At 41.2% G+C, this 27,208-nt stretch overlaps 1 protein-coding gene across 1 annotated transcript in view; it reads left to right on the top strand.

Moving 5' to 3' along the window:
* The window catches only part of LRP1B (LDL receptor related protein 1B), a 1,366,825-nt gene that overhangs the window by 618,997 nt on the left and 720,620 nt on the right, over window positions 1-27,208 (top strand). The gene's annotated exons all lie outside the window — the stretch shown is intronic.

The raw sequence follows: 27,208 nt of genomic DNA, 5'->3' as shown, positions 1-27,208 counted from the left end.
GTCTTGTTCCAGATCTTAGTGGGAAGTGTTCTAGTTTTTCTCCATTCAGTATGATGCTGGCGTTGGGTTTTTCATATATTGCTTTGATTATGTTGTGGATTTTTCCATGTATGCCTACCTTGGTTAGGGTCTTTAGCAGGAAGTTGTGCTGGATTTTGTCGAAAGCTTTTTCTGCGTCTATTGATACTATCATGTGATTCTTGTTTTTCAGTTTTTGGATGTGGTGTATCACATTGATGGATTTCCTTATGTTGAGCCACCCCTGCATTCCAGGGATGAATCCTACTTGATCCGGATGAATGATTTGTCGGATGATTTTTTGAATTCTATTGGCTAGGATTTTTTTGAGTATCTTAGCATCAATGTTCATCAAAGAGATAGGTCTGTAGTTTTCTTTCTCTGTAGGATCTCTGTCCGGTTTTGGGATTAAGGTAATGTTGGCTTCATAGAATGAGTTTGGAAGGGTTGCTTCCTTTTCTATTGTTTTAAAGAGTTTGTAGAGGATTGGGGTTAGTGCTGTTCGGAATGTTTTGTAGAATTCTGTAATGAAGCCATCTGGGCCTGGGCTTTTCTTTGTTGGGAGGTCTTTAATCACTGATTCAATCTCTACTTCAGTTATGGGTTTGTTCAGGTCATTTGTTGCCTCTGGGCTAAGTTTTGGCAGGTTGTGTGAGTCTAAGAACTTTTCCATTTCTTGGTGGTCTTCTGATTTGTTGGAGTACAGTGCTTTGTAGTAATTTCTGATTATGTTCTTAATGGTTGTAATGTCTGTTGTTATGTTGCCTTTTTCATCTTTGATGCTGTTAATTCTTGCTTTCTCTTGTTGTTTCTTTGTCAGTCAGGCCAGCGGGGTGTCTATTTTGTTTATCTTTTCAAAAAAACCAGCTTTTTGATTCATTGATTTTGTGTATGTTTTTTTTTATTTCTATCTGGTTGATTTCCTCCCTTGTTTTGATGATTTCTTGTTTCCTGTTGTGTGTGGGGCTCATCTGCTGCTGCTTTTCCAATTCCTGGAGGTATGTGGTTAGTTCCTGTATTTGGTGCCTCTCTTGGGCCTTGACATGAGCTCCCATTGCAATGAATTTACCCCGTAGCACTGCTTTGGCAGTGTCCCACAAGTTTTGGAATGTTGTGTCAGGGTTTTCATTGGTTTCCATAAATTTTTTTATCTCATCTTTAATTTCTTCCCTGACCCATTGTTCATTCAATAGCATATTGTTCAACCTCCAAGAGTTTCTGTATTTCCTTGGGCTTTTTGAATTGCTGATTTCCAGTTTCATTCCGCGGTGGTCTGAGAGGGTACATGGTATGATTCCTATCTTTTTGAAGTTATTTAGATTTGCTTTGTGTCCTATCATGTGGTCGATCCTGGAGAAGGTGCCATGCACTGCTGAAAAAAATGTATAATCTGTGGCCTTAGGATAAAAAGTTCTATAGATGTCTACTAAGTCCAGTTGTTCTAATGTTTGTATGAGCTCTGTTGTTTCTTTGTTGAGTTTTTGTTTTGTTGATCTGTCTATAGTTGTTAGCAGAGTGTTAAGATCGCCCACTATTATTGTGTGTATCTATGTCTCCCCTTAAGTCTGTAAGTAATTGCTTCATGTAGCTAGGTGCATTGGAATTAGGTGCATATATGTTCACGATTGTAATTACTTCCTGATGGATCAGACCCTTCACCATTATATAATGTCCTTCTCTGTCCTTTTTGATGTCTGTCAGCTTGAAGTCTAGGTCATCTGAGATTAGAACAGCTACTCCAGCCTTTTTTTCTCGTCCATTGGCATGAAATGTCTTTTTCCATCCCTTCACTTTAAATTTCTTACAGGCTTTTCTGGTTAGATGTGTCTCTTGTAGGCAACAGATTGTTGGGTGCTGTTTGATGATCTATTCCGTTAATCTATGCCTTTTGATTGGTGAGTTTAGGCCATTTGTGTTTAGAGATAATATTGAGAGAAATTGATTTTGGGCTGCCATGAGTGTGTGTAAGTGTGCAAGTGTGTATTTGCGACTATTAGAGTTTCTGATTGGTTGACTTTCCTTGTATGGGTTTCAGTGGGGAGGTCTTCCCATTTGCCATCTTTGATTTTGGTTTTCATTTTTTCTTTCTGGGTTTAGCACCTTCCTGAGGAGATTTTCCAGAGCTGGTTTCGTGTTGATGTATTCTTCGAGTTTCTCTTTACTGTTGAAGTATTTGATTTCATTCTCAAATACAAATGAGAGCTTTGCTGGGTACATTATTCTTGGTTGGCAGTTGTTTTGTTTCAGGATTTGATAGGTTTTACCCCATTCTGTCCTTGTTTGGAGCGTTTCTTCTGATAGGTCGGCTGTGATTCTGATTTTCCTTCCCCTGAAAGTAATCTTGTCCTTTTTTCTTACTTGTCTTAGAATAGTTTCCTTGTATTCACTTGAAGGCAGTTTGAGGATCACATGTCTGGGTGACGATCTGTTTGGATCATATCTACTGGGGGTCCTTTGTCCTTCCTGGATTTGTGTTGGATTTATATTTCCAGTGTTCTGGAAGTTCTCCTGTATTATCTCATTGAGCACCCGTTGCAAGCCTATCTCCAGCAACAGGATCCACTGGACGGAGCCAGTCCACAGCTTGGAGCCGATACGGGGATCTCTGAGCCCCAGTCCCACAGTGCCGCTCCTGTTCCCTCTGCACTCTCCCAAAAACGCTGAGCAGCTGAGAGGCGCACCTCTGGGAAATCTCCCCTGCTTGTTCTCCACTTCTGCAGGGGATGATGCCCCCAATGATCAGTCCAGTAGCTTCCTCTCAGGGCTCCTGCCCTCCAGAGGACTGGTGCCCCTGTCGGTGTGGGCACCTATCCTTCTAGCCGCCTCTGTCCTTGGGACGGTTGAGTCCCTGCCGCCTTCCCCCTGCCTGGGATCCTGACTCACCAAGTTCCCCGCAGCGTGCTGTATTTTCTTTCCCACTTTTTGCGGCTGTGCCTTCACTCCGTGTAGATCTTCTTGCTTTAGTGAGCTCCAGTGACCTTCTCGCTCTCCTCCCTACAATTTTCTGTTTCCTAGCCTGTTTTTCTGCTGGATCGGTTCCCCTCTTTCCCTACTCCAACCTACACTAGCTCTCTGTGGTAGGCCATCTTCTCGCCTCAAAATAATCGATAAAACCTTAGTTTTACAATGATCACAGAAATGGGTGACCTCAGCAGATGATACATTTCAGGGGGATTTGGGAGAGTTCAGGCATGTTCTTAATGTATTTTAACATTTTTTTTGTTCTTGGTTTTTTTTTTTAATTAATATTTAGCATTATATGACAGTTTCATAGGCTTTGGGAATCCCCCTCCCCCTCCCCTCCCCCCTGGTGGATTCCTCCACCTTGATGCAGCATTACAGTTCAAATTCAATCAAGATTCTTTCCTTGCAAACATATATATTAAGCATGGAGTCCAGCTACTTGTTGTCCAGATGGGTTGAACAGTTTCTTGGGGAGACCATTTCTGGTCCAAAGTTAGAGCTGGTAGAATATCATCCCAGTCAATTAAGAGTCCCAATATAACATCAACAGCAATTTGCAATATTATGGAATTGACATAGTTTTGAGTAACCAGTATGTTAAAGAAAAAAAAAAAAAAAAAAGAACAAAATAACAAAAAAACAAGTCCTAACCACAACCTATGATTAGCTCATTGACATCTCAATTTTAGTTTATATACAGGACCGGACCGGCTGCTATATACCCCGAAAAGGCCACTGGGTACCATTCAGCTGTCTCATGTCTATTTCATTTTAGTATTTAGCCATTTGTTGTGTTGAAGTATAATTTTGTTGATCTTGGCAGATTTTGGGATAATCCAGACTGGCTTTTAACTCTAACAAGATATTTGTCGACATTTAAGGTGCAGAACATTTTTTTTTGGGGGGGGGGGGTGTGCAGGAAAATCCCCAACACCATGGTGAGGAGTGACCAATCTTTGTGTCCCACCCAGCAAGGCATGAGCCAATCCATGCCAGCTCTTTCCTGTCAGATTTCAAGCTCTACTTTCTGTTGTTTGTCTATTTATTTTAGGGGGGTTTTTTTTTTGTTTTGTTTTGTTTTGTTTTTAGTTTGTATGATTGTTTGTTTGCTGTGAGGGGTTTTCGAAGCGATCCCGATGGTCACTGCGAGGGAGGGCGGGGGTCCAGAGGTGGAGCCAGGCTCGGACCAGAGAAAGCTCTCCTCCCTGGTCCTGAAGGACATTAATTGTTCTTCTGTGTCTGCTGACCGCTCAGGGCTTCTGGCTGTCTTTCCGATGACGTTGGTTTCTGCACGGTAGTGTTTGGACTTCTTCCATCCCCTGTGGAAGCTCCGCTTGGGGGTGGGTGACCTCAGAGTACTCAGCCTCCGAGGGCATCCAATTCCCTGTGGCCTCCTTGGCAGTTGGGGTATAGTCCTTGTTGCTCGTATTAGTAGTTTGTGTTGAAGATCTGGGAGTCTTCATGGTTGGGATCCAAGCTTCCTCCTTACCACCTGCTCCACTCTGGAGTGCCCCCCTGCTCCACGCACATGACCTCCTGTAAGAGGTTGTCAGGATCGCACCCAATTCCCCCCTCATGCATTGGTATAGTAGTTTTATTGTTGTTTAGTGCCGCATTGAGTCTGCTGTCTATGAAATACCAGATTTGACCTTGATAAGCTATATTGTACTTTTTTTTTTTCTCTCACTCTTTTTATGGTCTTGAAAGATTTCCCTGCACTCCCTCCCCATTACCGGTTAACATAGCGTATTGAGGGTATAGTAGGTTTTACACTTTTTTGATGTAGATCTTAAGTATTCTGACATTAATTGTTGTTTTATAGATTATATCGCATTATCTTATTGCATTGGATACAGGTTGTTAGAGATTGCACTAATATTACAATATACAGGTACTATCTTTCAAGTTGTCATCTTTTCATCTCAGATTAAGGCGAACATGTGGTATTTAACCTTTTGGGATTGGTTCATTTCTCTTAGCATGATGGATTCCAGTCGGGCCCATTTGTCCACAAAGAACTGCATTTCGTTTTTTTAAATAGCTGAGTAGTATTCCATAGAGTAGATGAACCATAGCTTTCTTATCCAGTCTTCTATTGATGGGCATTTTGGCTGCTTCCAGGTTTTTGCGATTGTTGATAGTGCTGCTATGAACATAGGCGTGCATGTTGGTTTCTTGTGTAGGAGATGTTTTGGATATATTCCTAGGAGTGCTATTGCTGGATCATATGGTATGCTGATTTTCAGTTGTTTGAGTATTTGCCAAACTGATTCCCATAGAGGCTGTACAAGTCTGCAGTCCCACCAGCAGTGGAGAAGGGTTCCCTTTTCCCCACAGCCTCGCCAGCAAGTGTTGGTGGTATTATGTATGTGTGCCATCCTTACTGGAGTTAGGTGGTACCTCATTGTTGTCTTCATTTGGATTTCCCTTATTGCCAAGGAATTTGAGCATTTTTTCATATGCTTGTTTGCCATTTGGGTTTGTTCTTTTGTGAAATGTCTGCCCATTTCCCATGCCCATTTCTTGAGCAGTTTGTTTGTTCTGTTGTTTTGGTTTCTCTGTAGCTCTTTGTATATTCTGGAGATCAGCCCTCTATCTCCTATGTAGTGCGCAAAGATCTTCTCCCATTCTGTAGGTTGCCTTTTTACTTTGTTGATTGTTTCTCTAGCTGTACAGAAGCTTCTTAGTTTGATGAGATCCCAATGGTTTATTTTGGTCTCGATTTCTACTGCATTTGGAGTCTTTTTTAGGAAGTGAGGGCCTACCCCTAAGTGTTCCAGTGTGTTTCCAACATTTTCTTCCAAAAGTTTGAAGGTTTCTGGATGTAGGTTTAGGTCTTTTATCCATTTAGATTCGATCTTGGTGTATGGTGAGAGATGTGGGTCTATCTTTTTGTTTCTACAGGCTATCAACCAGTTGTCCCAACAGCATTTATTGAACAGACCTTTCCATTTGCTTGGGTTGTTGTCTGTCTTTTTGTCGAAGATTAATTGACTGTATCTGTGTGGGTTTCCATCTGTTGTTTCTATTCTGCTCCACTGATCTTCCTCTCTATCTTTGTGCCAGTACCAGGCTGTTTTGATGACCACTGCCCTATAGTATGTCCAGAGATCCGGTACTGTGATTCCCCCTGTTAAGTGTCTGTTCTTCAGAGTGGTTCTGGCTATTCATGGTTTTTTGTGTTTCCAGATGAATCTGTGTATCATTTTTTCCAGTTCAATGAAGAATGCTGTGGGTGATTTGATTGGGATTGCATTGAATGTATATATTGCTTTTGGTAGTATAGACATTTTGATGATATTAATTTTGCCTATCCAGGAGCATGGGATGTTGTTCCATCTTTCGAGGTCTTGTTCTATTTGTTTTTTGAGTGTTTTGTAATTTTCTTCATAAAGGTCATCTACGCTTTTGGTTAAATTTATTCCCAGATATTTCATGCTTTTCTCTGTTATTTTGAATGGTAGCTTGCTGGTTAGATCTTCTTCCATCTTGCGGCCATTTGCATACACCATGGCTATTGATTTTTGTTCATTAATTTTGTATCCTGCCATTCTGCCAAATTCTCGTATGAGTTCTAGGAGTCTTTGTATTGAGTTTTTTGGTTCTTCTATGTAGAGAATCATGTCGTCTGCGAATAGTGAAAGCTTGACTTCTTTGATTCCCATTTGGATTCCTTTGATTTCTTTGTCTTGTCTTATGGCTTCTGCAAGTACCTCTAGGACTATATTGAATAGCAGTGGTGATAGTGGGCAGCCTTGTCTTGTTCCAGATCTCAGTGGGAAGGGATCCAGTTTTTCTCCATTTAGTATGATGCTGGCGTTGGGTTTTTCATATATTGCTTTGATTATGTTGTGGATTGTTCCTTCTATCCCCACCCTGGTTAGGGTTTTTAACATGAAGTGGTGTTGAATTTTGTCAAAGGCTTTTTCTGCATCTATTGATACTATTATATGGTTTTTGTTTTTCAGTTTTTGGATGTGATGTATCACATTTATGGATTTTCTTATGTTGAACCATCCCTGCATTCCCTGGATGAAACCTACTTGGTCTGGATGGATGATCTGTCTGATGTTTTTTTGTATTCTATTGGCTAGGATTTTATTGAGAATCTTGGCGTCAACGTTCATCAGGGAGATCGGTCTATAGTTTTCCTTCTCTGTTAATTCTCTATTCGGTTTGGGGATTAAGGTGATATTGGCTTCATAGAATGAGTTTGGAAGAACTGCTTCCTTTTCTATTGTTTTGAAGAGCTTGTAAAGGATTGGGGTTAGCTCTGGTTGGAATGTTTTGTAGAATTCTGTGGTAAAACCATCTGGGCCTGGGCTTTTCTTTTTTGGGAGCTCTTTAATCACTGATTCTATTTCTGATTCGGTAATGGGTTTATTCAGGTCTTCTGTTGCTTCTGGGGTGAGTTTTGGTAAGTGGTGGGATTCTAAGAATCTTTCCATTTCCAAGTGGTTATCGGATTTGTTGGCGTATAGTTCTTTGTAATAATTTCTAATTATTTCCTTAATGGTAGTAGTGTCTGTTGTTATGTTGCCTTTTTCATCTTTGATGTTGCTAATTCTTGCTTTGTCTTGTTTTTTCTTTGTCAGTCGGGCCAGTGGGGTATCTATTTTGTTTATCCTTTCAAAGAACCAGCTTTTTGATTCATTTATTTTCTGAATGGTTTTTTTAATTTCTTTCTGATTTAGTTCTTGTCTTGTTTTGATAATTTCTTGTTTCCTCTTGTTTGTGGGGTCCTTCTGCTGTTGCTTTTCCAGTTCCTGGAGGTGTGTGCTTAATTCCTGCATTTGTTGCCTTTCTTGAGCTTTGACGTGCGCGCTAATTGCAATAAACTTACCAAGTAACACTGCTTTGGCGGTGTCCCATAAGCTTTGGACATTTGTATCTGGGTTTTCGTTGGTTTCCATAAATTTTTTGATCTCGTCTTTAATTTCTTCTCTGACCCATTGTTCGTTTAGTAGCATATTGTTCAGCCTCCAGGAGTTTACATGTTTCCTGAGACATTTTGAGTTGTTGATTTCCAGTTTCACTCCGTGATGGTCTGAGAAGGTACATGGTATGATTCTGATATTTTTGTAGTTAGTTAAACTTGCTTTGTGTCCTATTATGTGGTCTATCCTGGAGAAGGTACCATGCACTGCTGAGAAGAAGGTGTAGTCTGTGGCCTTAGGATGAAATATTCTATAGATGTCTACTAGGTCCAGTTGTTCTATTCTTTGTGTGAGTTCTGTGGCTTCTCTGTTGAGCTTTTGCTGCGTTGATCTATCTATTGGTGTTAGTGGGGTGTTCAGATCTCCCAGAATTATCGTATGTTCATCTATGTCTCCCTTTAAGTCCAAAAGTAGTTGTTTCACATAGCTGGGTGCATCCGGGCTAGGAGCATATATGTTAAGAATTGCGATTGGTTCTTGTTGGATCCTCCCTTTCAAGAGGATGTAGCGCCCTTCCCTGTCCTTTTTGACGTTTGTTACTTTGAAGTCCGTATCATCTGAGAATAGGACTGCCACGCCAGCCTTTTTTTCTCGTCCATTGGCATGGAATATTTGTTTCCATCCTTTCACTTTGAGTTTCCTGAAGTTTCTTCTGGTTAGATGCGTTTCTTGCAAGCAGCATATAGTTGGGTCCTGATTTTTAACCCAGTCTGCTAATCGGTGCCTTTTCAGTGATGAATTTAAGCCATTTGTGTTGAGGGTTAATATTGAGAAATTATAATAATGCCGTGACATATGCCTGTGTTTTTGAGGTTGTTGGTAATTGATTGTCGTTTCCGTGGATGGACTTTATTGAGATCTCCCTGATTGCCATCCTTGCTTATGGCTTGCTTCCTTTTTCTCTGGGAGTAGCGCATTTCTAAGGAGATTTTGTAGAGTTGGTTTTGTGTTGGCATATTCTTCTAATTTCTCTTTGCTGTGGAAGTATCTAGTTTCGTTCTCGTATACAAATGAAATCTTTGCTGGGTAGAGTATTCTTGGTTGACAGTTGTTCTCTTTCAGTACTTGAAAGATTTTGTTCCACTCCCTTCTTGCCTGGAGCGTCTGTTCTGAGAAGTCGGCAGTGATTCTGATGGTCCTACCCCTAAATGTAAGCTTCTCTTTGGATCGTGCTAACCTTAGGAATTTTTCTTTGTATTCATTGGAGGGTAGCTTGATTACCACGTGTCTTGGGGAGGATCGTTTTGGGTCCACCCTGTGGGGAGTCCTCTGGCCTTCCTGAATTTGGATTGGACTCATGTTCCAGGTATTTTGGAAGTTCTCCTGCATAATTTCCTCAAGTACTGGTTGTATGCCTGTCTCTCTTTCCACTCCTTCTGGGAGCCCCATGATTCTGATATTTGACTTCTTGATGTTGTCATTCATCTCCTGGATCGTCTTGCTCGCCTTGTGTAGTTGTGACTCTAGTTGGTTAATAATCTGCCTGCTTTCATTCTGGGAATCTTCTAAGTCGGATATCCTGTCATCTGCTGCTGTAATTCTGTTGGCTAAGCTCTCAACTTTATTCTTCAAGTCCAGGATCTCGTTTTTGAGTGATTTTGTTTCTGTGATTATGTGGTTTTAAAATCTTTGAGCTCGTCCCATCGTTTTTCATTGTCTCTGAAGAGTTTTATAATTATTTTCCTGAACTCCTTATCAGAGACGTCTTCAATTTCTTCATCTGTAATCTCTGCGATCGACCAGGCTTTATGGTGGCTTTTTGGGATGGCATTAGCTGCATCTACCTCACTGGTTCTCCTATTGCGCCTCATGCTTGTGGCCCCAGGTGTTGCTGAATTCTCACCCTTGACCTCTGTTGCCACCTAGTGGGTGGCCTGAGGTCTTGCTAGCCTAGGTTTTTGTTTTCCTTCGGCCCAGGGAGTTGTTTTTGTTTCCCTTCTGGGTTTCAGGTTTCAGCGCCTTAGGTTTCAGCCTTAGGTTTCAGCGCCTAGGATTTTTTTGTTGTTGTTGTTTTACTTTGGTTTTTTGTCTGAGGCACGGCCGCTTTCCTTCGGCCTGGGTTGGCCCAGAATTTAGTTTAGCTGTGGTCCCGGGGTAGCTGCCGGCTACCGCACTTCAGGATCCTAGCGCCCTTCCGGTACCGTAGCGTTCGTTATGTGGGAATGTGTGTTACTTAGCCGTCCCTGTCTTTGCCTGGGTCCCACCAAGGTCACTAATATCGCCACCAGTGCTAGAGGTTTCAGCACTCCTGCAGTTTCCAGCCGCCACTGGCGGGGCCTTGTGCAAGGATCTCCCAAAATTGGCTGTTCAAAACTCCCGCCGGCCTTTCCCCCCGCTGGGTTCCCAACTCACCCGTTTTCCAGCTGCGGTGAGACTGAGCCGGCCGCTGAGCGCTTCCTTGGCTTGTTTGTTGTTATTTTTGGTTGATTCTCCAAATTGCGTGGATCTTGTTGATTCCGCAGTGTCCTGTGGGATTCGTACACCTGTGTATACTATTTTTAACTAGACTTGCTCCTTCTTCTGGCACTTTTTGGCCCTCTCTCTCTGCCTTCCCCTTTACATCAACCCTCCATGGTCGGCCATTTTCTCCGATCTGTTCTTGGTTTTTAAACTTACACATCGAGCAAGTGAACCAAAGCCTTGCAATTCTTAGGGAATAAGGAAGTAGAGTAAGGAAAAGGAAGAAAGTAGTGAGTGGTGGATGGTAAAGTAAGCCTCCTTTTTGATGTTACGGCCTGTACTCTACTGCCAGCCTGATAATCCAAGGGAAGGATGTGACAAATCTTCTCCAATGTATCTCAAAGTATGGTTAACATTGGTGAAATAATTATTTGACTTGGATCAGAAGGGATAACAATAATAAAATGTGTGAACCTTTCTATTTGTCCTTACTGTTTTTTTTTTTACCACTCCACTAAGTGTAAATTTATTACTTGCTAAGATAATTTCTTCTTCTCAGATTATGGGAAGTGAAAGACAAACAGAAAGAAAAGCACAAGAGGCTAATTTGATCTCTGTAATAAACACGTGAGTGAGAAGCAGGGTTGAGAGGAAGTGGTAACTAAGATAGACTACAACTGAATTTACAAGAGTTTGCATATGTGAATGGCATTTGAAACATAATATAGTTAATATGAAAGGAAGTATGATTTTTAAAATTGCTGCTCATTGTCAATATCCTTTGCATTTTCATGGAGACTACAAAAAAGACCCCAGATACTCTCTAGTGACAAAAAATGTTCATTTATTTGTAACTGACACACTGCCTAAATGAGATAATGAAGGTTGTGTGAAAAAAAATCTAAAATGATTCTTTACTGTTAACATTTCAGTGTAAAATAGTTTCTGGGATCGAGCAAGATGGAAGCTGAGTAAGCTCTAATAATAATCTTGTCACAGAGACATCAATTTGAATAGCTATTCATACACACCATGCCACCTTTCCAAGGGCTACAGACAGCTTATGATGGACCCCAGTATCTGGTCTTAGTAGAATAATAAGAAAAGATGCATTAATGAGTGTAGCATAGGACAATTAGCCTACATTATTACTTCCCCAACCCCCAGAAGCACAGTGTGGAAAAAAGTAGCTTCTGTTTTTGAGAGAGAAGAAACAGAATTGAATTCAGATTTGGGGCTTAAAACTCAGTTTCTAACTGGTCACAGTCAAACCCATTGCCGGAGATGGCAGTACTTGTGGAATGATTCTTTGGACATTGCTTAGGCAAGAGGTCAAGTGGTTATCTTGAACATCCTTCCTTAACTTCAAGCAGACAGTGGAGCATAATTTTATTTGGTAGGGATCAGTGCATGAAATTGAATTGAAGATTTTGCTTGAAATGTTTTGCTGGACTGTCTGTGGTCGGAATTGGCCCAGAGAACACCCATCAGGTTCTCACAGATGGAACCGTTAGACCTGGCCCAGCTTGAGGTGACAAGTTATGTGCTGATGGGACAAATTCATGTTTAGAGCTGCATTACTACCTGCCTCAAGTGGGCCCTGCACATGTGAGAGATTGTACAGGGCTTTCCGAAAAACTAAGATGTAACCCGGCTTTGTATTAGTATCACAAACTGCTGAGGAGGAGGACATGAAAGTGAACACAGGGCTGTGTCTTGAAACTCAGTGCCCGCTTGACAAACCCAACTCCAGGTAGATTCTAATGGTCTCTCTCCCAGACTGGAATCTGCACAGGGTACAACATATGGACCCATTGGCAAGTGGAGGTGCATGTCCCCAGTTTATCAGAGTTATATCCAACCAGCATCACTAGAGCTAGTTAAGGAAGACTTGGTTTATGAGTCGACCTCAAACAAGGAAGCCACTAGCAGTACAGACCTTGGTTCTATTCTGATACTGAACTGATCTAAGGAGATTATCAGTTTTAGACATGAGCTACCACTGTATCTTTGGTTCTACTCTTTCCACAACCACATGCCCTATTTTAGAGTACTCAAACGTATAAATTGAATGTTAACGAACCTAACGTGAGAGGTGAAATAACACCAATGGTATGAAGTTTAACATTCTCGTTTTAGCATTGGCTAGATCACTGAGAAAGAAAATCCACAAAGAAAGGAAAGAACAGAACAGAACTCAGGATCAGTTGGACTTAACACACATCTACAGAACATTGCAAGCAGCAGCTGAGGAATACGCGTTGTTCTAAGAGCATATGATGCTTCCTCCTGGAGGTGTCACAGAATAAGACTTAAAAAATTGGGATGATATCAAATATCTTTAATCACAATTGCCAAAAAAAATCCTTGGAAACTAAAAACACATAAAAATGAATTGCCTGCTTGCTTGCCATGTGCAAGTAAATAACTAAAAGAAATTTTAAGTTTAAGATTCATAAAACAAAAGGCTTGCTTAGATAGAAATGAATTGACAAGGCCTCAGCTAGACTAAGAAGGAAAAAGGGAGAAAGCAACCAAGTAAAAAGGCTCCGCAGAGATTCTCATGAAAAGTTCCACAGCAACATATTTGACAACCTAGGAAAAATAAGAAAAAGTAAGAAAAATGAAAACATACACATTACTACGTTAAATCACCAAGAAATATGATATCCAAAGGTGTTAATAATAAGAGAAGATTGGATGAATCAGTTACAGAAATTCCTATCAAAATAAGGATTAAGACCAGATAGTATCACTGCTAAATTCTTTTGTAAATGTTTGTTTACTTTGGGGCATATGCCATGGCCCAATAGGCTAATCCTCCACCTGTGACACCACCACCTCAGATGAGTGTTGGTTCATGTTCCATTGTTTCATTTCTAATCCACCTCTCTGCTTGTGGCCTAGGAAAGTAGTGGAAGATAGCTCAAGTACAACCCAGAGGATGCCCCTGGTTCCTGACCATTTGGGGAGTAAACCAGTAGATGGAAGACCTTTTCTTTCCATCTCTTCTTTCTGTAAATGTCTTTCAAATAAAAATAAAGTTTAAGGGCCCGGCGGCGTGGTCTAGCGGCTAAAGTCCTCGCCTTGAAAGCCCCGGGATCCCATATGGGCGCCGGTTCTGATCCCGGCAGCTCCACTTCCCATCCAGCTCCCTGCTTGTGGCCTGGGAAAAGCAGTTGAGGACGGCCCAATGCTTTGGGACACTGCACCCGCGTGGGAGACCCGGAAGAGGTTCCAGGTTCCCGGCTTCGGATCGGCGCGCACCGGCCCGTTGCGGCTCACTTGGGGAGTGAATCATCGGACGGAAGATCTTCCTCTCTGTCTCTCCTCCTCTGTGTATATCTGGCTGTAATAAAATGAATAAATCTTTAAAAAAAAAAATAAAAAAAAAAATAAAAATAAAGTTTAACATTGATTAGTTATTTTTGAAAGATAGATATACATCTTTATTTTTTTGTTTGTTTTTTTAATAAAGCATTTATTAAACTATAATAAAAACATTCCATCAAATTACAAAACCTGAGCAAGAAAAACAAACGGCACATGCTTAACTGTAGTTGACATTCAAATAAAAAATATACATCTTTAAATATATCTAATCGTTATATATATGTATGTGTGTGTGTATATATATATATATATATAATCTTTAAATACATACACACACACACGCATACACATACCCAATGCCCATCAACGGAACTAGGGCTTAAACCCAGGCTCTCAAGTGAGAGATAGGGATATCTCCGATGGTATCTGAACTACTACACTGCTCCCCCTTAAATGTTGAATTTTGCTGGTTAAAAAACTAGTCCCAAATATTGTTGTAGCATTACAGTGCATAAAAAGAGTAAATCATTCTAAACTCTTTCAATGAGGCCAGCATTACTCTAATGCCCAAATCATAGCAGGACACAATGGAAAAGCACTAGAAACCAACGTTAGCAATATAGATGCAAATTTGCAACAGAATACTTGTGGACTAAATCCAACAGTATACATAAAGTGTTTACCATAATCAAAGAAGATTTATCCTAGGAAGGAAATGATGGTTCAGTGTATACAAGTCTATGAACATGATGTGCAATATGAACAAAATAATGCACAATATGGTGGAGGCCCAGCACGATAGTCTAACGGCTAAAGTCCTTACCTACATGCACCAGGATCCCATATGAGAACTGGCTCTTATCCCGGCTGTTCCACTTCCATTCCAGCTCCCTTCTAGTGACCCAGGAAAGCAGTCAAAAATGGCCCAAAGCTTTAGGATCCTGCATTCAGGTTGGAGACCTGGAAGAGGCTCTTGGCTCCTGGCTTCAGATGAGTTCAGCTCTGGCTGTTGTACTCATTTTCATTTGGGGAGTGAACCAGCAGATTTAAGATCTTTCTCTCTGTCTCTCCTTCTCTCTGTAAATCTGACATTTCAATAAAAATAATTGCCGGAGACCAGCTCCAGCTGAGTCCGGAGCTCGAGAAGGGTGCGTGTGGATAAGGTGGGAAGAGAGAAAGAAAGGAGAGACGGACCACTAGGATTCCTTGATTATTGTGGACCCCGCAAGAAAGCTGTCCGCTTTATTTATACAGAAGCAGTACAAAGTTTTCTTTTAGGGGCATTTTGACATAGCTTCAGGGGGGCACAATTTACAACTTCCTGAGAGATGATTGAGGAAGGATTCCACATTCCTTGCTTATCTTGGTTTGCCAGTCTTCATCCACTCTCCTCAGGTTTGGGCTCTAACCTTGGCACCACCTGTGACAACCAGACCCCTACCTTGAATTATGTATGGGTTACTAAGTCCGGGGTCTTGGTCTATGGGGATTATGGGCCATTGGCACTAAAGGCCATTAGGTCAGCAAGCTCACACAGTTTATTAATTGAACAAGTAAAGCAAGAGTTGTAACGGCGGAAAGAATTGTAATTAGCAGTGAGCCAAGTTTACTCCATTTATGTTTCAATTCTACAATGGACAAGTGAGTGTTTCTTTTTTTGTTTGTTTGTTTTTTTAATCATTTATTATTTTTAATTCATTAATTACATTGTATTATGTGACACAGTTTCATAGGTACTTGGGTTCTCCCCACCCCTCCCCAAACCCTCCCACCATGGTGGATTCCTCCACCTTGTTGCATAATCACAGCTCAAGTTCAGTTGAGATTGCAATGGGGGAATCTCAAGTGAGTGTTTCCAAAGACAGTTCTACAAATTGTTTCACCTTAAGACAGGGCATTATCCATTCAACGTTGCAGCCAAGAATTTCTCAGTAGGCAACACATCTTATGCAGTAATATACTCCTACTACAATTCTTATTCTACAACTTATCTATCACTAAATGGGAGAAATACATCAAGAGAAAAAAAACATGAAGATCTAAGACAGAAAGTTTTAAACATTACATTTCTCTACAACTGCAGGGTCTGCAACTTCATAAGTGATCAAACAATAATCAAAAGTATATCTTTATGATGTTAGTGAAATCAGCCTATATTTCCTCTAGTTAGAAATTATGAAAGCAGTTAAAGCAACTACATTTTCTATGCTCTAAAGAGTTGCAAGGACAGGCTAACCCTTAAGGTCACTGTAATTATATTTTTTGCCTTAGCAGGATAGCCTTTAGGGTCATAGTAACATGATAGCTTTTAGGGTCCCAGTAGCTATATTTTTTTGTCATGGCAGTTTTAACCCATACTCCCATCATTTCCATTAGTTTGTAAAATTCTTATCAAGCCATTTCCCAGAAAGCATGCTAAATGTCCGGGCCAGATTTTATGGCAATGGGTAGGTACACAATAAGGTGTCTGGAAACAGCATGGGCTTGATTGTACTTCTGTGTGCAGTTAAAGGCCCACTCACCAGAACATTATCAGTAACATTAACTCTTAAGCTCATGTTGGTTGTAAAAGCCATCTCACAGGGGCAGACAATGCCTCAATAGATTACAAAATTCTTAGTGTGGTGGTTGAGTGCCCATGCGAAAGGGGGTGAAAACTGCGTCAAGGTGGTCAGAGATGAACCCGCTAGGCCCTGCCAAGTAGCTGGAAGCTCCCCCCGGGCCCTGCCAAGCAGGGGAGCTGTTCTCTTCACACCTTTGCATTATTCACATCCACTGCACGGACCCCAGCAAATAATAAATCTTTACTCTCCCTCCCAAAAAGTGAAACATTATGATCATCTCAGTAAGTGCAGAGCAGGCATCCTCTCTGCCTCTTCACTTCACCTGTTTTAGCACAACTCCCAGTACGTCGACTCCTCTCCTTTTGAATCACAGTATTGAAAAGATCTTAGTGACATATCGCAGCCTAAGATTTGCTTAAATCCTTGATCTAGTTATATATGAAGAAAAAAAAAGATGATGCTGTAATAACACAGAAGTGTAAATCCTGTTAGTAAAATAGCTTAATAGAGTAGGTATAGTCTGTCACCCCCAATCAGCAATCAAAACCACTTGAGCACTGTCCTCGAAGCAAGCCCCACATCAGGGACCTGGGATGGGTGGGAGGCTGGGTTGGGCTTCTCCCTGAATCTCCCCCTTTACCCCAGATAAAGGGAAAAAATGATGTGGAAACAATAGTCTTACCCACTTCCAATAGCCCTTGACCCTTTGTGCCCTAATCATCTGTGTAAAGATTGTCAAAAATAAAGGAAGAAAATAGGGTAGGTATAGATAAAGAAGGATATTGAATTGGTCAGCAATTTTGTCTGAGAAATCCAACTATATAAATGGACAGGAATCTTTAGTAGGGTTGTACTCTAGAGTACAGAGTATCTCGTTGAGACTAGGAGGCTGTATGTCATTTCATTTCATTTCCTTGTTTAAACTTTTCAAATCAGGCACAACATGACTTTTTAAAAGACAAAGGTAGATTTTTTTTTCAAATGAACAACTATAAGTTTATAAATGACTGTCTTTTTTTATTATTTTGCATTATGTGACAGTTTCATAGGCTCTGGGAATCCCCCCATCCCTCCCCTCCCCACACCCCTTCCCCCTGGTGGATTCCTCCACCTTGATGCAGTATTACAGTTCAAATTCAATCAAGATTCTTTCCTTGCAAATGTATACCAAGCATAGAATCCAGCTACTTATTGTCCAGATGGGTTGAACAGCTTCTTGGGGAGACCATTTCTGGTCCAAAGTTAGAGCTGGTAGAATATCATCCCAGTCAATTAAGAGTCCCAATATCACATCAACAGCAATTTGCAACATTATGGAATTGACATGATTTTTGAGTAACCAGTATGTTAAAAAAAGAAAAAAAAGCAAGTTCTTAACCACAACCTATGATTAGCTCATTGACATTTCAATTTTAGTTTATATACAGGACCGGCTGCTATATACCTTAAAATGGCTATAAGGTACCATTCAGCTGTCTCGTGTCTATTTCATTTTAGTATTTAGCCATTTGTTGTGCTGAAGTATAATTTTGCTGATCTTGGCAGATTTTAGGATAATCTAGACTGGCTTGTAACTCTTACAAGACATTTGTCGACAATTAAGGTGCAGAACATTAAGGAGGCCACAGGGAATTGGATGCCCTCGGAGGCCGAGTACTCTGAGGTCACCCACCCCCAACCGGAGCTTCTGCAGGGGATGGAAGAAGTCCAAACACTGCAGAAACCAACGTCATCAGAAAGACAACCAGAAGCCCTGAGCGGTCCGCAGAAACAGAACAATAAATGTCCTTCGGGACCAGGGAGGAGAGCTTTCTCTGGTCCAAGCCTGGCTCCACCTCTGGACCCCCACTCTCCCTCTCAATGACCATCAGGATCGCTCCGAAAACCCCTTATAGCAAATAAATGACTGTCTTAAAGACTCTTGGTTAGTCAGAGAAGTATCCTTAATTGTTTGTCATTCTCATGCCTTAAGTATGATGAGCTAATAGAACTTTAATTTAATCCTGCTATTTCTAAAAATGTGTTAATGTTTGCAATTAGTGTCTTGAAATTCAGTGCTAGATATTTAATATTCATACTTTAATTCTCAGCAAATCAGGAAAATTTTTTGTTCAATTTTGTACATTTAAAAAAAGAAAATTATGTTACTATTCATATTATTTTTAGGGGCATACCATTCCCGAGCTCTCTTGATTTGCAAAGCGGTTGCCTGATAATACATCCATCATAAATAAAATGCATGTAAGGTTAAAACTGTATTTGAAGTACGAATATTGTGCATTAAAATGCAAGTTATCAGTGGAGATGTCCTGTTAGTGTTCCAGTTTGATACTGGCTGCTCCACTTCCAATCCAATCCAGTTCTCTGATAATATGCTATAAAGGCAACAGAAGGTGGACCAAGTATTTGGGTACCTCTACCATGGGGGACGCACAGATGGAATTTCTGACTGAATTTTAGCCTGGTCCTGCTCCAGCTAATGATGGAAAATCTCTCTCTTACTTTCCCTCTCATTTTTGCTCTGTCACTCTGCCTTTCACATCAGTAAATAAACCTTTAAAGATGTATTTTAGATATTTTAACAATAGGCTGTCACAGCTTAGATCACAGAACACTGTACAGTAGTGGTTACTTCTTGTAGTGTTGGCATGGTTGACTGGGGACTGGGGCATCCTAATAGGCTAGCATCATGAGAATCTCCAGGAAAAGACCAACATTGAAACTTTGAAGTACGGCTCCTACAGAATCTATATTTCTTTAACACCATACTAAGTGTGTGTGTGTGTGTGATTCGCTACCCTGTAAAAACAACATAATTGCTTTAATCTAAAAATTGTTGACTTTTTTATGCCATTCTCATTGCCAGTATTCTCATTTCATCATGTTATATATAATATTTTGTCATGAGGTTTTATTTTAAAATCATATTATATAACCTCAGTGTAAACAGTTTATATAAAATTTTACTTTGGGAACCTTTTTAAGCTCCCAAGTTCTGTCATTAAATTACAACCATTATGTCAGGAATATGGATGGTGATAGAATATCAATGCTGACTATGGACATGGACAGAGCTCTAATGTGTTTAAATTCCCCTGTCTTTTTGTGTTAAAGTATAGATGCATGATATGAAAATAATGACACTGGATAAAGTTATTCTTATTTTTATCAACTAAATAATGTACGTGTTTTAAGATGTCAGCATGTGTAACAAGTGCTCTGCTTGCATGTGGAAGGATGACGAGAGCAGTGATTCTGCAGGTTCAGTGCTCTGTCATTGTCTATAACTGCTCCCTTTCCAGCTTTTAACTTATGTCAGGCATAGTTCCTGATAATAATACTCAAAGTTTCTAACCTCAGCCACATGAAATTTATATCTTTAGTAAAAGTTGCTTAAATAAACAATTATGCCAAATAAAATCAGTTTCTCATATATGAAAATGAAATAAAAATGAACTGTTATTTACTAGAGAAATGCAATTATAATAATAAGCTGAATGGATTATTGAAATTTCCAGAAAGGAATTTCCTTCCCTTCATGACCTAAAAGAACAGGATGACATTTAGGAAAACAGTTACGGAACAAAAGAATCATGACATCAATTTAAATGCTCCATTTTAACACATGCTAAAAAATCACTGATACCATGTGAAAGAATCAGTGGAAGAGAATATCCGTTTTGCGATCCTGAGGATGGTGCTTAGGAAAGAATTAGAAATAGTTTCCACCATTCATTGTGATGGGATAGGCAATGAGCTATACTGGGAACTCTGATGCACCAGATGATATGTGATTGTTTCCTGATGGATGAAAATGTTAACAAGGGCACTGAGGACCCTAGAAGTTAGGAACGTTAGGTGTTCAGGAAACACTGAATTGGTAACATAAATAGAATTCTGTTTAAAATCATCATCTGTTTTAACTTTGAATACAGCTGTCTTAGGAAGTAAGATATAACCAATATAACCTAATATAGCCAAGCCCTAGAGTCAGTGATAATTAAGTGTAAAATCATTTAATTTTAGAGTAAAAATCTGATCCCAATGATAAAGATTAGCTTAACTCTACTATTTTGGTTTAGCTGACCTTCAAAACAATTCATTCTTACCCTATTGCTGTATTAACCTCAATAAAAAAGAGTAGAAGACAGAAAATGCTTTAATGTTAAAGGGATATTGAGAAAAAGTGTAATTAAAAGCAAAGTATTCTACAAGATTGTATTTTTAATCCGAAAAAAAAGCATTGGTCACCAGGTGAAATTTGAAGCACTATATATTGCATGTATCATTAAAAGCATTGATTATGATTGACATACTATGCAAAGGATTGCCCTTGCCTTTAAGATGTATGCACTGAAATATTTCAGTGTACAGTCATGATGTCAGTGATGTACTCTCAGGTACTTCAGAGTACATAAAATAGCCAAGAAGCAAAATGCAAACAACTGGTGGACTACTGTGTGCAACAACCATGCACTATGCTACTCTTACAACTCTTGCAAGTTTGAAATTCTTTTAAAAACAACCAGTTTTTTTTAAAAAAAGTTATTGAACATATTTAATGGCTCTGACAACTTCTAATCACCTGAACTTTGAACATCTCTCATCGATAGAGTGGAATATTTACTTCTATTTTACAGGGAAATCACATGATTAATAGGCAGTGGGATTTGCAGAGCACTCTTTTCTAAAATTTGGGCAAATACTTCACAGAAAAAATTTACTTTTCAGCATAGTGACATATGTGTCGCAAATGATAATTTGCTTTTAGTTATGCATCTAATAAAGAATATCATGTAGATGAAACTTTTCTCAAAATGGGAAATTTAAAACCATAGTTAAACACTCTAAAGAACAAGTAAATTGTCTTGTGACTGTCAATACACAAGGCGTGCAACCTAATAGTCATTGAGCTGTTTTCCTTGAGAATTCTTCCATTTCATGCATCCCAATTGAAAGTAAATAGAACCGACTACTGTCAAGATGCTGAAGTCTAAGAATGTTTGATTTAGTATGGAAAACGACTTTTATATCTGTGAGAATTAGCGATGCTGCTATTGTATTCAAGCCTACTTGCTCAAGAGTTCGTTTCTAGTTGTATGCCAGTGGAAACACATTGACAATTTAAAGTTTAAACAGAAAGCAATTATTTGCACTGGTTGAGTTTAGGAGCAGATGATCTCATGACCAAAAACTAGACTTTTCAAATAACCAGGAGTGATTGGTTTTATCAGACCTGTCTTTAGAGAATTTTTGCATATTATGGAAGTTTAAAGGGCTTTCCAGGAAGGGTCATGCATCTTCAAAAGCTGGAATGGCAGACAGGGTGTTGGGTATGTACACCCATTCACTTGATAAATATTTTTCATGTTCTACACATTGAGTTTTAGGTGGTGATATTCATCATTACAGTGGAATGAAGGCCAAGATTTTTCAGATGCAGATTTTTTTTGAAGATTTGTTTATTTTTATTGGAAAGATTTGCAGAGAGAAGGAGAGACAGAAAGATCTTTCACCTGCTGGTTTACTTCCCATGTGACTGCAAGAGCCAGAGCTGAGCCAGGAGCCTCTTCTGGGTCTCCTGCATGGATGCAGAGTCCCAAGGCTTTGGGCCGTCCTCTACAGCTTTTCCAGGCCATGATCAGGGAGCTAGCTGTAAGGGAAGTGGAACAGCCAGGACATGAACCAACACCTACATGGGACCCTGCTAGCATGCAAGGCAAGGACTTTAGCCACTGGGCTACTGTGCCAAGCCCCAGGTGCAGTTTGTTTAGTCTTGCTCTGTTTTGTAGGGTCCTACATTTTTTATGAGATGGAGTTCACCATGAGAATGTTTTGCCATCTAATCAGTTGGAGTACCTGTGCAAGGATTTCTCATTTTTAAGTACAATTAATACAGAGCTGGAGGGGTCAGTGTTTTGGCATACTTGGAGTACATAGACAGTCACTTTTTTTTTCTTATAGCTCAGTGCCACTTCAAATGCCAAGAGTAATTCTGTTTACCTTTCTTCTATTGGAATTACGATTTTTTTTTTTTTTTTTTTTTAGGTATCTTAGGAGGTTTATTCCAGCGGGGCAGGAACAGGGTGGAGGGTTCGGGAAAGGGGAGGAGGGGAAGGGAGGCCGGAAGAAGAGGGGAAGAGCAAAGAAGAGAGAGAGAGAAAGAGCAAGGAAGAGAGAGAGAGAGCAGCACCTGGGGGCCTTTTTGTGTGCCAGGTGTGGGGGGTGGGGGTTGGGAGGGATTGAGGGCAGGCCCCAGGGGATTGGTGCCTGCAGGTGAATGCCTAGGGATGATTGGTGAGTGGGTGGGGTTGGGAAAGGGGCTGGAAGATTGGGGGTGTAGTTGCACTTTTTACAATACTTGGTTGAAACTTACACAGATAGTTGAAATGCTTATTACATCACCTAGGATTATTTCTAATTAATACCAAATCAAGTGGCTTCTCTTTAAACTATGTGTTTTTTAATGTTTTACTTTGATAAGTGATTGGCTTAGCAACACCTCCTTGCCATGCCACAAATCTTTATTCTGGACTATCCTCTTTTAGATTGCTATGGATGTCTGCAGTTTTTACCCTGTAATTACTTTTAAACTCATACCTTATTTGATTTTGTCTCTGTAATAGCATGATTCCAAGGTTTTTGTTTAGGCTCTGGGCATCATTTGGGATCATATAGATTGTGTCATTCCAAGAAGACTTTTCCTTTTCAGTCTTATCAAACCTCTTAAACATCCCATAGACAGTTATAAATACTTGCTTCTTGACACTGTGTAATCTCTGTGTATCACAAGATATGTGCTGCTCCTAAAACCTGCGATTCTGATGCCGAAAATACGGTTGTCTGCTTCTCTTCACTTCTGTGGAATCAAAGTTAGAAAAGGAGAGGGCTTATTGATATGGAATGATTAAGACAACTTTACTTAACAAGAATTGTGGAGACTCTTCTAGCAAGGAATAGAGGATTTGAGTATCTTCAGGATACTCATAGTTATCATAGCTAAGATACTATGAACAAACTGATTTGCAGGTGAAGAAAGCAGAGGTAAAGGGTGGAGCAGAGAGAGACAGAGGGAGAGAGAGGCAGCTGTCTGAGCATTTTTTAAGACAGTACATTTTAATATTGTGTGCAATTTTATGTTTATTTTTCACTTAAGTGTCACTTGAAAATCATTTTAACTTATTGTGATTTATTGATTTTTTAGGATCACTTGGGGAAATAAAAAATAATGAAACCTAGCTTGCACTGTCACACAACAGTTTGCATTAATGTTTAAAACTTAATCAAAACCTCCCAGAAGAGAAGGAACTAAATGGAAATTAAAGTTTAAATAATAATTTCTAGTTTGAAAGATACCTCATACTGGTAGATAATACAAGTGTGTTAAGAAAAACAAGTGAAAACTAATTTGGCACGTTTGTGAAATCAAATATCTATACTCTAGGTAGCCATAATATTGCTCAGTCACTGTAAACTGGATTATGCTTGAGGTTGTATTTAAGTTGAGGCAAAATGGTCTTCTATTTACAAATGTAATTTAGTCTCAAGAGTGGGTAATCTTGTTAAATGTTGTCAGGTTAATTGAAATTGATTTGTGTTTACTAAACATAGTGAATACTAATCAAACACTAGGCACTTTAAGTATTGGGGGGAAATGCAATCCTTTGACAGACATTATTAGTGCTGCATGGCAGGACTCATTGTCTCAGAGGTCAAATTTTTTGTTGTTGTTTAAGAACTTTTTTTATTTTGATAATCTTTACATAGTTGATTAGGGCACAAAAGGGTCAAGGGTTACAGTAAAGTGGATAAGACCATTGTTTCCACATTTTTTGTGTGGTTGCATTTGCTGGGTCATTTCTGTTTCCAGACCTGTCTTCCACACAAACCAATGGTGTTGCAGTCAAATTTTATTCTGACCAGCACACACTTGGCCCCCTCACAAACCAGTGGGAGCTTCAGGTTAGTCGGGGTGGCTCTCAATAACTTCCAACAGGCCTCCCCCTACCCTGGTTCCCGTGCTTGCCAGTATGCACTGCTGCCATGCGGTGAGCGAGTCCTAGGTATTCCCAGAACCAAGAGATTTCTTCCCTCAGGATAAGTACACCATGAGGGAATCTCAGGAACAAGATTAGACCCCTGGCTGCAGCCTGCCACCACCATCTTGCAGCAGGAAGAGCAAGGGCAGTGTTTGGCCATGGGGCTAGGGCGAAAGGAGCCCCCGGCAGCGTGTCTACTGTGGTGGTGGCCCAAGCCAGGCTGGACCCAATGCTTAGGACTCAGGCCATAGGTCACTGCTGCCACGTGGCGAGTGAGTCCTAGGCTTTGAGAGGTCAGTTTGCCTATTTGACGCCAGTCTCTGCCTGCTGACCGCCCAGGAAAGAGCTTTAGGGTTTTTAGGATATGTAATTGTTGCCTAGGGACATCCATGGATAAGGCCAATGTGAGTGTAAAGGCCAATGTGAGTATAGGTGAGGGATGAATCCTGTGTGACTCCCGTAACAGGGTCACAGAACTTGCTGACAAGCATGGGTACTCAGAACGGGTGGTTTGGAGGGGAGTCCATAAGACCTATTTTGGCCAGACTAATTCACCAGCCCACGTGGGAGTCCTCGGATGGGCTGTTAGCATAAGCATCTCTTACTGCCACATGCCAGTCCAAACGAAAGCTATGGATGGGGGCCTGTTTGGCAGTGCTAGCATCCCCTGAGTGTTGGAACAGAGGATGGGTCACATTAGTCAAGGTCATGATAATAACCAGCATGTGAGAGAACCATGTCCCGGGTTAGATTCTGTGGGGGATGTGTGGGCCAAACCCTGTGGAAATACAAGTCCCACTGGTTAGCTCAAGAGTTGAGGTGGTGATGGGCTAAACTATGTGTGACATTGAAACTTGCCATCACTCACAAGTAAAGGAACTGACAATAGTTTGGGCAGGTCAAGGCAGAAACACCCAAATGTGCTTCCTCAAACAGGGTGTGGGGTGGGCTGGGCTACAACACTCACCAGCTCATACAAGGCCAAAATGGAAGGGCAGACTATGCCAGGCACTGACTTAATACCCACTGGCATGTTTGAGATCTCAGTCTGGGAGTGGGTCAACTGGGGGAACTTGGGAAACACCGCTAGTGGGCACACAACTCTCAGTTATGATCACATGGTCCAGGCCTGGGGTTCGGGCAAGCTAGGCATAGTAACTCCAAAGGCTGGCTAATGTGTGGATTGGTTATGGAAGGGGACAGACCAGACAGGACCAAGCAAACCTTAGCTCACAAGCAAGATCAGAAATCAGGATGGAGCACAGGTCATGCTGAGCTAGGCTCTTACACTGGCTGGTTTACATGAGCCAGGGATATCAGGCCACAGCAGCTAAGGCAAGGGCCAATACAGGTGAGGGGCTATGCCAAGTTGGGTCAGAGCAGCCACTGGCATACGCGCAATCTATGGCTGGGAACAGGCCTGGTTGGGGAGCTAAGAGAACATTGTAGCTGGGTTGGGGTTCCCACTGGTGAGTGAGGGGTTGGAGTGGGGCTGCATTCTGGTCTGGATATGGCTGCAGTGTTGCTCGACACAAGTGTGGATTGGGACTTGGTGCTCTGAGCCAGGCTAGACTCCAGCACCATCTGGTGCTCTGGAGGACCAGGTTAGATGTAGAACAGACTAGGCTAGTTTTCTGCCCCTACTGTCTGCCCCTACTGTGCCATGTATGAGCTGTGTCTGGGTATGGACAAGCCTTGACTGGGCTGAAACATGTAACAGTAAGAATCAGAATGGGGTAAAAGCCAGTCAGGAAAAGCCACGGTTCCTGCCAGGACAGGAGGTGGACTAAATAGAGCTAGCCAGTGGACCCACTGGTATGTGTAAGATCGGGCATTGGGAGAGGTTCTGATGGAGGAGCCTGAGCAACTCTTCTGGCAGGGCAGAGTACCTGCAGGGGAGAGCAAGAACCATAATAAGCAGCAATCCAGACCAGGCCAGGGAAAGGTACCCACCATCATACATTTGGCAAAGGTCAGGGGTAGACCAGACTGAACCAGTTCACATCAACCACTGGTGAATCTGATCACCAGAACAGAATGTGGGTCATGCCAGGTTTGGACGCAACACATACTAGTACATGTTACGGCTATGACAGGGTGCTGGCTGGGCTGGGCTAGGCTGTAACCCCCAGCAGCGGGAGCTGGAATTGGGGGTGGGCTGGGCCAAGCTACAGCACCCACTGGCAAATGCCGAGGCAAGGAGGGGGGCCATGTCATACTGGTCCGCAGCACCCAACCAGTACACGTGAGAACCAGTGGTGGAGGAGGAAAAGTGGGTAGGGGGATGGGAATGGTTCCCCTCCTGGATCGCCACTGCCACTGGAGAGAGTGAGTTGGGATGGGGGCAGACCAAACCAGACCAGGCAGGGCTACATCACCTGTGGCCCTCATCTGAGTTAGATCAAGGAAAAACCAGGCTGAGCTGACTGTTCCTACTAGTGCAAGCATAAATCAGAGTGTGAGGGTTGGTTTGGCATTGCCGCAGCATCAGCAGGCAGAGGCTGGCACTAGTGCCTAATTCTGTCAAGTTAAACCGCAGAACCACCTGACAAGAGCATGATCTAGAAGTGGGAGTGGACAAGTAGAAAAAAAGTGGACCCCCTCCCTCTTGGGCTACCAGTCCTACTGTACAGCATGAAAACAAGTGCTGGGGCAAGGGCAGCTAGACAGAATGGCAACCGCCAGCAGGTGTGTAGGCTGGAAAGTAGGGCAGTTTGGATTGCACTAGTCTTCAATGCCCCATTGATATGATAAGGGCTGAACGGGAAATGGGACAGCCTGGACAAGTCAGCTATACATACTGGCAAGCGTGGGAACCAGAGGTCAACTTTTTCAAATTTTTCTTCAAAATATGCTAATAGAAATTAGCAAAAATGGCCTTCATTTTCTTTGTGAATTTTTGTCTTTTGGGAATATTTGGAATAGGTTTGAAGGGAGATATTATTTATGCTTT

The sequence above is a fragment of the Ochotona princeps genome, chromosome 5 (assembly GCF_030435755.1).
Source record: "Ochotona princeps isolate mOchPri1 chromosome 5, mOchPri1.hap1, whole genome shotgun sequence".
NCBI classification, from domain to species: domain Eukaryota; kingdom Metazoa; phylum Chordata; class Mammalia; order Lagomorpha; family Ochotonidae; genus Ochotona; species Ochotona princeps.
Note: the sequence above shows the minus strand (reverse complement) of the source record. Positions and strands in the feature narration are given on the sequence as shown.